We start from the raw sequence: 7,896 nt of genomic DNA on the forward strand, positions 1-7,896 counted from the left end.
AGTTAGTACGGTAACATAATTTTTACCGAGCATGACCTTTAGGCTTTGACCTCTTGATGCCATAGGATAATTTTAAAGTCATTTTTCACCATTCAGAGATAGGGCCAAAAACAATATATAGCAAGATATCTCAACGTTATGGACGGATTAGGAAGAAACTAGGTGGGTGAGTTGGTTAGGTGGTGAGGACAAGCCGCTTCGATTTTGGTTAATTCAGATCTGGCCTATTAATGGGATACAAAACGTACTTTTTTCAGGCTGCCAGAGGTATGTGCTCTGTCGAGTGCATTACAGTTATTATTATTATTATTATTATTATACAGAGGAGGGGTGTCAGGGTATTGAATGATGAATGATGATGGTCGATAATTGTTTTATTGTTAATTTTATTTTGGAGAATGTGGGTGTGCAAAAATGTTGATTGTCGAATTTTGGTTTTGAGAAATTGAGTGTTTCTACAGTCATGTCACACCAGATGTTAGATCCAGAATGAATATTTTGTCGCTCTCCCCTCCCTCCTTGCTCTCCCCTCCCCTCCTTGCTCCCTCCTTCTTCATCCCCAACTTGCTCTCCCATCCCTCCTCTCCTCTCTCTCTCCCTTTTCTCTCACCTCCTTTCCCTCCTTCCTTCCTCTCTCTCCCTCCCTCTTCTCCCCCTCCCCTTAATATCCCTGTTAGCGTAGCGACAGGTTGTATTTGCCCATAATAAAGCTACGGATAATGGTAATGTGTGTGACATAATAGGGTGCATGGATGATAGGGTAGATGGGCCAAAATAGCCAGTGGGCCATAATATTAGCGTGTTCAGTTAACGATGGTATTCTTGTTCAGAATGAGCGTGCGAGCCGCGAGGTGAGACGATGTGCTCTACTGAGTGTCGTTCTACAGTCAGTTAGTGCCTTATTGTTTTGACGTATCGGGAGGGGGGGTGGAGGTGTGGTATTAAATGTCTAAATGCATAATAGTCACCGGGGGCAAGGCCCAGACTGTATGGGAGGAAAAGATGTGCAAGGGGGAGTGGGGAGAGGGAGAGAGAGAGAGAGATCGAAGTTCCAGATACTCAAAGCCATAGTCATGAATGGTGGTCTGCGTAATTTCTAATAACTCAGGAGTTGTGCACAAGAGTGGTTGTGAAGGATCATGCCTTTGGTCAGCACTCCTCGGCATCTGTCCTTGATGTCCGGCGGCATCTCTTGTATTTGGTTGGCGTACTATTCGATGATCGTTTTGTGAGCCATATTGAGGCCATGAACTTGTCAACTGAGGGTTGGGTATGACATTTCTTGGGTGGTGTTCCCCCTGTGCTTCCATTGCACAGATCCAATTTGTTTTCAGGATACCAGTGGTGAAGTCAAGTTACCAGACGAGCAATAAAGTCGGCTGCATCAAACGGTTCGAGAAGTTCGTAACTTGATGCAAACCATTGCTGTTGATCATAAGTGCTGAGGTTTTGAGAGACCCATTTTTCTGAGACCTTCGGCATTGTCCGCAAAAAAAAAACCAGGTAAGATTTCTAGCCAACAGTCCTCTTGTTGTTGATGCCTGACACCATGTAGTTTTCCATCATCTTTCACTGTTCTGAATGACACTCTCCTCAGTCTGTCCCTCTCAATATCATCTTCTGCACACATCGACACAATCCATCTTCTCCCTTTCACCTGGGAAATGCATCTTCAAAACTTGCATGCCACATTCCTCTTGCAGGTACTGATTTACAATTGATCCAAAATGGTGCCGAGCATTACTGTCATGGTGATGACTGTTACCGTTACATATTGTGAAAATCTGGGAAATTAATGGTAGTATGTGGTGGTGTACACAATACACGTTATGCTGAAACCGGTGAGCCAACTGCACTTAATTTTGATAAATACAAGCGGAGTACGACTAAACTGTCAGACAAATTGTTGGTGATGTCCCCGAATGCCTGATCCTGCCACTTCGCAATGAAAAAGTGAAGGAAATGGTTAGAACTCCTCCAGTTACTCTGCCATCAAGTCTTTGTGAGAGGCATCTTCATGTTGCAGATTTTTCCATTATTCTGGTGTCTTGCATTGCCACGTCACTTTGTTTTCTTCATAAGGTTTGGGTGCATTAGGAAACTGATTAGTCAAGTGGAAAACAAGTAGTGGTACATTCAAAGTCCACTGCCCCCATGCCAGCCAAATAAATAAATAAATCATCCAGCGCGCGACATTGCCGGGGCGCCTTGGGAGCATGCCAATGTCACCGTGCAGCACGTGGATACGGAATTGGGAGGGTTTAATAATTTATTGATTCACCGATTAATTGCGTAATTAAAATAAATAAATAATCATGGTAAAATAATTAATTCCTTCATAAATTGGCTCATGGCATACCTAAACCATCACCGTTGCATCTGAATCTGTAACTTTTTGAAAATTAAGTAATAATCGAAAATTGATTGATTATTTGATTAATCAATAAATCAAAAATACCCCTTATGGCCAAATCACTTGGTCACTGTCGTGTTCAAATATCAGCTTCCCAGCTAAAAAGATGCCTGAGATAATGCCAGGATGAAAAATGCAAATATTAATAAATCGATAACAAGTAATTAATCAATCAATTAGTCAATGAAAATTTTTTTTTTTTTAAACGACCGTTTTTGCCAAAGCACAGGTCCACTATTGTGCCCAACTTTCACCTTCCAAGCTCGAAGGATGGCTGAGATATCACCCAGACAAACAAACAATCAAACAAAGCAATGAAAAATCACTCATGGAGAAACGGAACGGCACTCAGCGGAGCGCATATCTCCACCAGGCTGAGCAGTTTACATTTTGTATCCCAATGATGGATCGGATCTGAATCCGGACCTTAACCAAAATCGAATCTGCTTGTTCTTGTCACCTAACCAACTCATCCCCCAAGTTTGGTCATAACTCGTCCACAACTTTTTTAGATACCGTGCTACTCATGGTTTGTGATCTCGAAATGAAGAATCACTGACAAAAAAATTATCCTATCTGGATCCAGATTCAAATCTTCACCAACAATCGAATCAATTAGTCCTTGTCGCACACTCAACGTGTCTACAAAGTTTCTGCGGAATCCATCCATAAACTTTTGAGACATTGTGCTATGTATCGTTTTTTGGCCCCATCTCTCAATGGTGAAGAATCAATTGAAAAATTCTCGAATCCGGATTCGAATTTGGATCTTCACAAAAGTCGAATCGATCCGTTGTTGTCACGCACCCAACATTTCCACCAGGTTTAATCCGAATCCGTCCTCAACTTTTTTGAGATATCATGCATTATTGTTTTTAGCCAAATCTCTCGATGGTGAAGAATCACTTAAAAATTAAACAATTCTCGCATCTGGATCCGGATTCGGATCTTCACGAAAATTGAATCAATTCGTCCTTGTCACACACTCAAAAGTCCTATCCACGAAGTTTCACCTGAATCGATGCATAACGTTTTGAGATATAGTGGGGTTACCATCCTGGGACCAAGTAACTATATTGCAGAGAACCAAGTTTGAAGATGGATTGAGGTACCTCGGTACATTATCTTTAAAATGAGCTTCTGCACACCTCACAAAACGATGGTGAACGGCCGATCAGGGGCGTTTTCCAAAATGGCCACCATGAGAATATTCAGATTTCAGATTTAGATCGGTTTCAAGCCCATGATGTCTAGTCTGGGGTGTATTGGGGTTTTAAATCCATTGGGGTGACGCTGCTCTCAGTGCCGGGCAAGGTCTTTGCTCGGATAATTCTCGATAGGGTTCGCCACCATCTGCTTGAGCACCAGCGTCCAGAGCAGTCAGGCTTTACACCAAAGAGGTCAACGATTGACCATATCCTTGCTATTCATGTCCTCACCGAACGCAGACGAGAGTTTCGGCAGGGGCTGCTTGCAGCCTATGTTGATCTCTGTAAAGCGTTCGATTCAGTGAATCGGGATGTCCTCTGGAGGATTCTTGGTCTTCGTGGGGTGCCACCAAAACTGATCGATCTGATGTCTGAACTCTACTCTGGTACTGAGAGTGCTGTGAAGTGTGGTGGTACCATCTCTGACTTATTTCCAGTTGTTACTGGAGTTCGTCAGGGATGTGTACTTGCCCCCACACTTTTCAGCACTTGTATGGACTGGATTCTAGGGAGGATGTCGGAGAGATCAAGTTGCGGTGCGTCATTTGGGAATGTCAAGATCTCGGACCTTGACTTTGCAGATGATGCAGTCATCTTTGCAGAGACTTTAGACATCCTCTTGGGGGCCCTCGAGGTGCTGAATGAGGAGTCGGAGCCGTTGGGATTACGGGTTTCTTGGGTCAAAACTAAGATCCAGGCTTTCGGTGACATCTTGGATGCTGCTGTCCTGTCTGTGTCTGTTTGTGGTGAGGATGTTGAGGTCGTGGAGAGATTCACTTACCTTGGCAGTGATATTCATGTCTCTGCTGGCTGTGAGTCAGAGGTCAATAGATGTCTGGGTCGGGCCTGGGGAGTCATGGATTCACTGGATCATGGGGTGTGGCGCTGCCGGTACCTGTGCGGGAGGACGAAAGTCCGAGTCTTCAGGTCCTTGGTACTTCCAGTCTTGCTCTATGGGTGCGAGACTTGGACTTTGACCAAGGATCTGAGATGGAGACTTAATTCCTTTGGTACCAGGTCTCTTCGAAGAATCCTTGGCTATCGCTGGTCAGATTTTGTGTCCAACGAGCAGTTGCTGAGAGAGACTCGGATGAGATTTGTTACCTGCATAGTCCATGAGCGTCAGCTGCGGCTGTATGGACATGTGGTTCGTTTTCCTGACGCTGATCCTGCTCACCAGATTCTCTCAGCGAGGGAGTCTCATGAGTGGAGGAGGCCAGTGGGTCGACCACGTGCCTCATGGTTGCAGCAGGTTGACCATCATCTCAAGGAGATGGGGATGGGCCTGGCATCTGCCTGGGGGATGGCCAGACGGAGGCCCCTGGAGTACCGGCAGAAAGTGGACGCAGCGACGCGCTGTTCTGGCACATGCTCCCATACCTGACCTGACCTGGCACCCTGCACTACTCACCAAACTCTCTTCCAATGGTATCCAAGGCCATCTCCACTCATGGCTCGCAGACTTCCTCTCCAGCCGCAGTCAACGTGTGGCCCTAACTGGAGTTCTTTCATCCCCTCTTCCTGTCCAGGCTGGAGTTCCTCAAGGTAACGTTCTGGGCCCTGTTCTTTTTCTGGTTACCTTCGCAAACTTCGTTTGACGAAGGTATTGTATTGACCCCTGTGTATTTATTTATTGGTAAATATGTGTGCGGACAACATTGCGCAAAACCTGCTGGACCGATTTGCATGAAATTTTCAGAGATGATGTGCAGTTACTCAAGGACGCCAGGCGAAGCTTTTGGGAGTGATCGGATCAAAGGTCAAGGTCAAGGTCACAAAAAGGTCAAAATCGTTTTTTGCGATTAAAGTGTCGATTTTGTTCCGATTTACATCAAATTAAGTCCAAAATGTTCAATATTCAAATCCCGATCCACTGATATAGCGTATGGTATAGTGTTTGCAACCCTAGTTAGTCTGTGGAAGTCAAAGGTCAAGGGGGTCACCAAAATGGAGTTTTTGATTGGGAAGCGTTATGGACAACATTACACAAAAACCACTTCGCAGATTGTCATGAAATTTTGTGGATGTGTTTGGCATCGAGAGGACAAATCTATTAGATTTTGGGAGCAATCGGATCAAAGGTTAAGGTCAAGGTCACAAAAAGGTCAAAATCGTTATTTCGCGATTAAATTGTCAATTTTGTTTTGATTTACAGCAAATTAACTCCACAATGTTCCCAATTAAATTCCCCATCCTCTAATATGACACATGGTATAGTACTTTTGTCACCCAAGGCAGTGGTTGTGGGTCAAAGGTCATGGGGGTCACGAAATGCATATTTGTATTGAGATGCGTTGTGGACAACTTAATACAAAGGTAACTAGTGGCTGCGGCGAAGGTATGTGCTCTACGAGTGCCCGTTCTAGTTTTCATCAATGATCTCTCCAACTCTCTGGAAAATCCTCTAAATCTCTTTGCTGATGACTCCACCCTCTGCCGTACCATCGGTCATCCCTCAGACCGGCAAGCAGCAGCTTCTTCGCTCACTGCAGATCTGGATAAAATCACAAACTGGTTCAAAACGTGGAACATGTCTTTCAATCCAGACAAATCTCACACTCTCACTGTCTCTTCGAAAGGACCGTTTAGAACCCCCCGCATCAACTTTCTCAACAATCCTCTGGAAGAAGTCCTTTCTTTCAAGCTTCTTGGTCTCACTATCTGCCATGACCTTTCCTGGGAAAGCCACACTTCCAACCTCGCCTCTAAAGCCAGTCGTCGACTGGGAATCCTCCGTCGTGCAAAGTCCTTCCTCGGCCCACCTGAGCTCCTGACCACTTACAAAGCTTTTGTCTGCAGCCTGATGGAGTACTGCTCTCCCCTCTGGGCTGGTGCTCCTGCCTCCCACCTTTCTCGGCTTCACGCTGTAGAAACCAAGGCATTTAAGATCATCGGCATCTCCCGTAATGAGGCTGAGTCTTTGGGCCTCTCACTCAATCACCGCAGGTTGGTCGGTGGTCTTTCTGTCTTCTACCGTCTCCTCTCCAGCCTCGCCCCCCTGCTCTCTCTGCGATCTGTCCCCACCGCATTTCCGCAGGGCGCTCAAGGTCCGCCAACAACCCCCTTCTGGTAAAACTACCAAAATCACGAATCACTGCTCACCTTCACTCTTTCATTCCTCTTTTTTTTTTCCCCCACCTTTGGAATAAACTCCCTCACTCTATTCATTCCCATTCTTCCCTCCAGGCTTTCAAAACAGCTATTCACCACCACCTCTTATCATCCCCCATCCCTCTCCCTTCCACAGATCTCCTAATGTCTCTGTTCCCCACTGTTTTGTCCTTCCCACTCCCTCCCCTCTTGTCTCATGTTCCCCATGATGTGCGTTGTGTGTTAGATCTCACACGAGCCTCGACAAGGTATACAAAAAAAAAACACAAGATCCAAAGAAGAAAATGCAATTTTGAAATTATTATTATTATCTATTTATTTTTAGTTTTTGTAGTTTTTGTATTTTTTTTTCTTTTTTTTCTTCTTCTCCTCAGGGGAGGGGGCATGGACTTGGTTTAAAACGCACAACATCAACCACACAACACCCCTTTGTCAAGACCCCCACCAGCAGTACTCCATACACATGCTCAAACTACCTAAAAGTCTTGTCAACATCCCCATACCCCTCTATCTCCAAAACTTCCAAGTACCTATCCAATTGTAATTTAAACTTATCTCTGGTTTCTGCTGCCACGACCTTTCCAGGGAGACCATTCCATGCATTAACTACTCTGAGTGAAAGTCCCCTGTCTGACTACCATCTTAACTTTCCTCTTCTTTACTCCCAGCCTATGGTCCCTGGTCCTATCACTGTCTACTCTGTTGAATAATTCATCTTCACTTATTTTATCTCTACCTTTCATTATCTTAAACATTTCTATCATATCTCCTCATAACCACCTTCTTTCTAGTGAATAAAGCCCTGTCTCCTTCAGCCGCTCCTCATCGCTCAGTCTAGCTCGGCCCGGAATCGATCTAGTAGCCCTGTGCTGAATCCTGTCTATGGCATCTATGTCCTTCCAGAGTTGTGATGACCAAAACTGCACACAATATTCTCGATGTGGCCCTCACAAAATTCCTGTACAATGTTAACACCACCTCTTTTGATTTATAATTGATCCCCCTCCGAATACAACCTAAAACCCTCTTTGCTCTCACTATAGCTGCCTGACACTGTGCTGCCTGCTTTCCTCCCATATCTATTACCACCTCCAGATCCTTCTCCTGTGTGACACGCTCCAAAATTACCCCTTACATCCTGTAATCTCTATTTTCATGGTTCTT

This window comes from Eptatretus burgeri, chromosome 7 (assembly GCF_056783735.1).
Source record: "Eptatretus burgeri isolate ZD-2024b chromosome 7, Ebu_testis_v1, whole genome shotgun sequence".
Classification (NCBI taxonomy): Eukaryota; Metazoa; Chordata; class Myxini; order Myxiniformes; family Myxinidae; genus Eptatretus; species Eptatretus burgeri.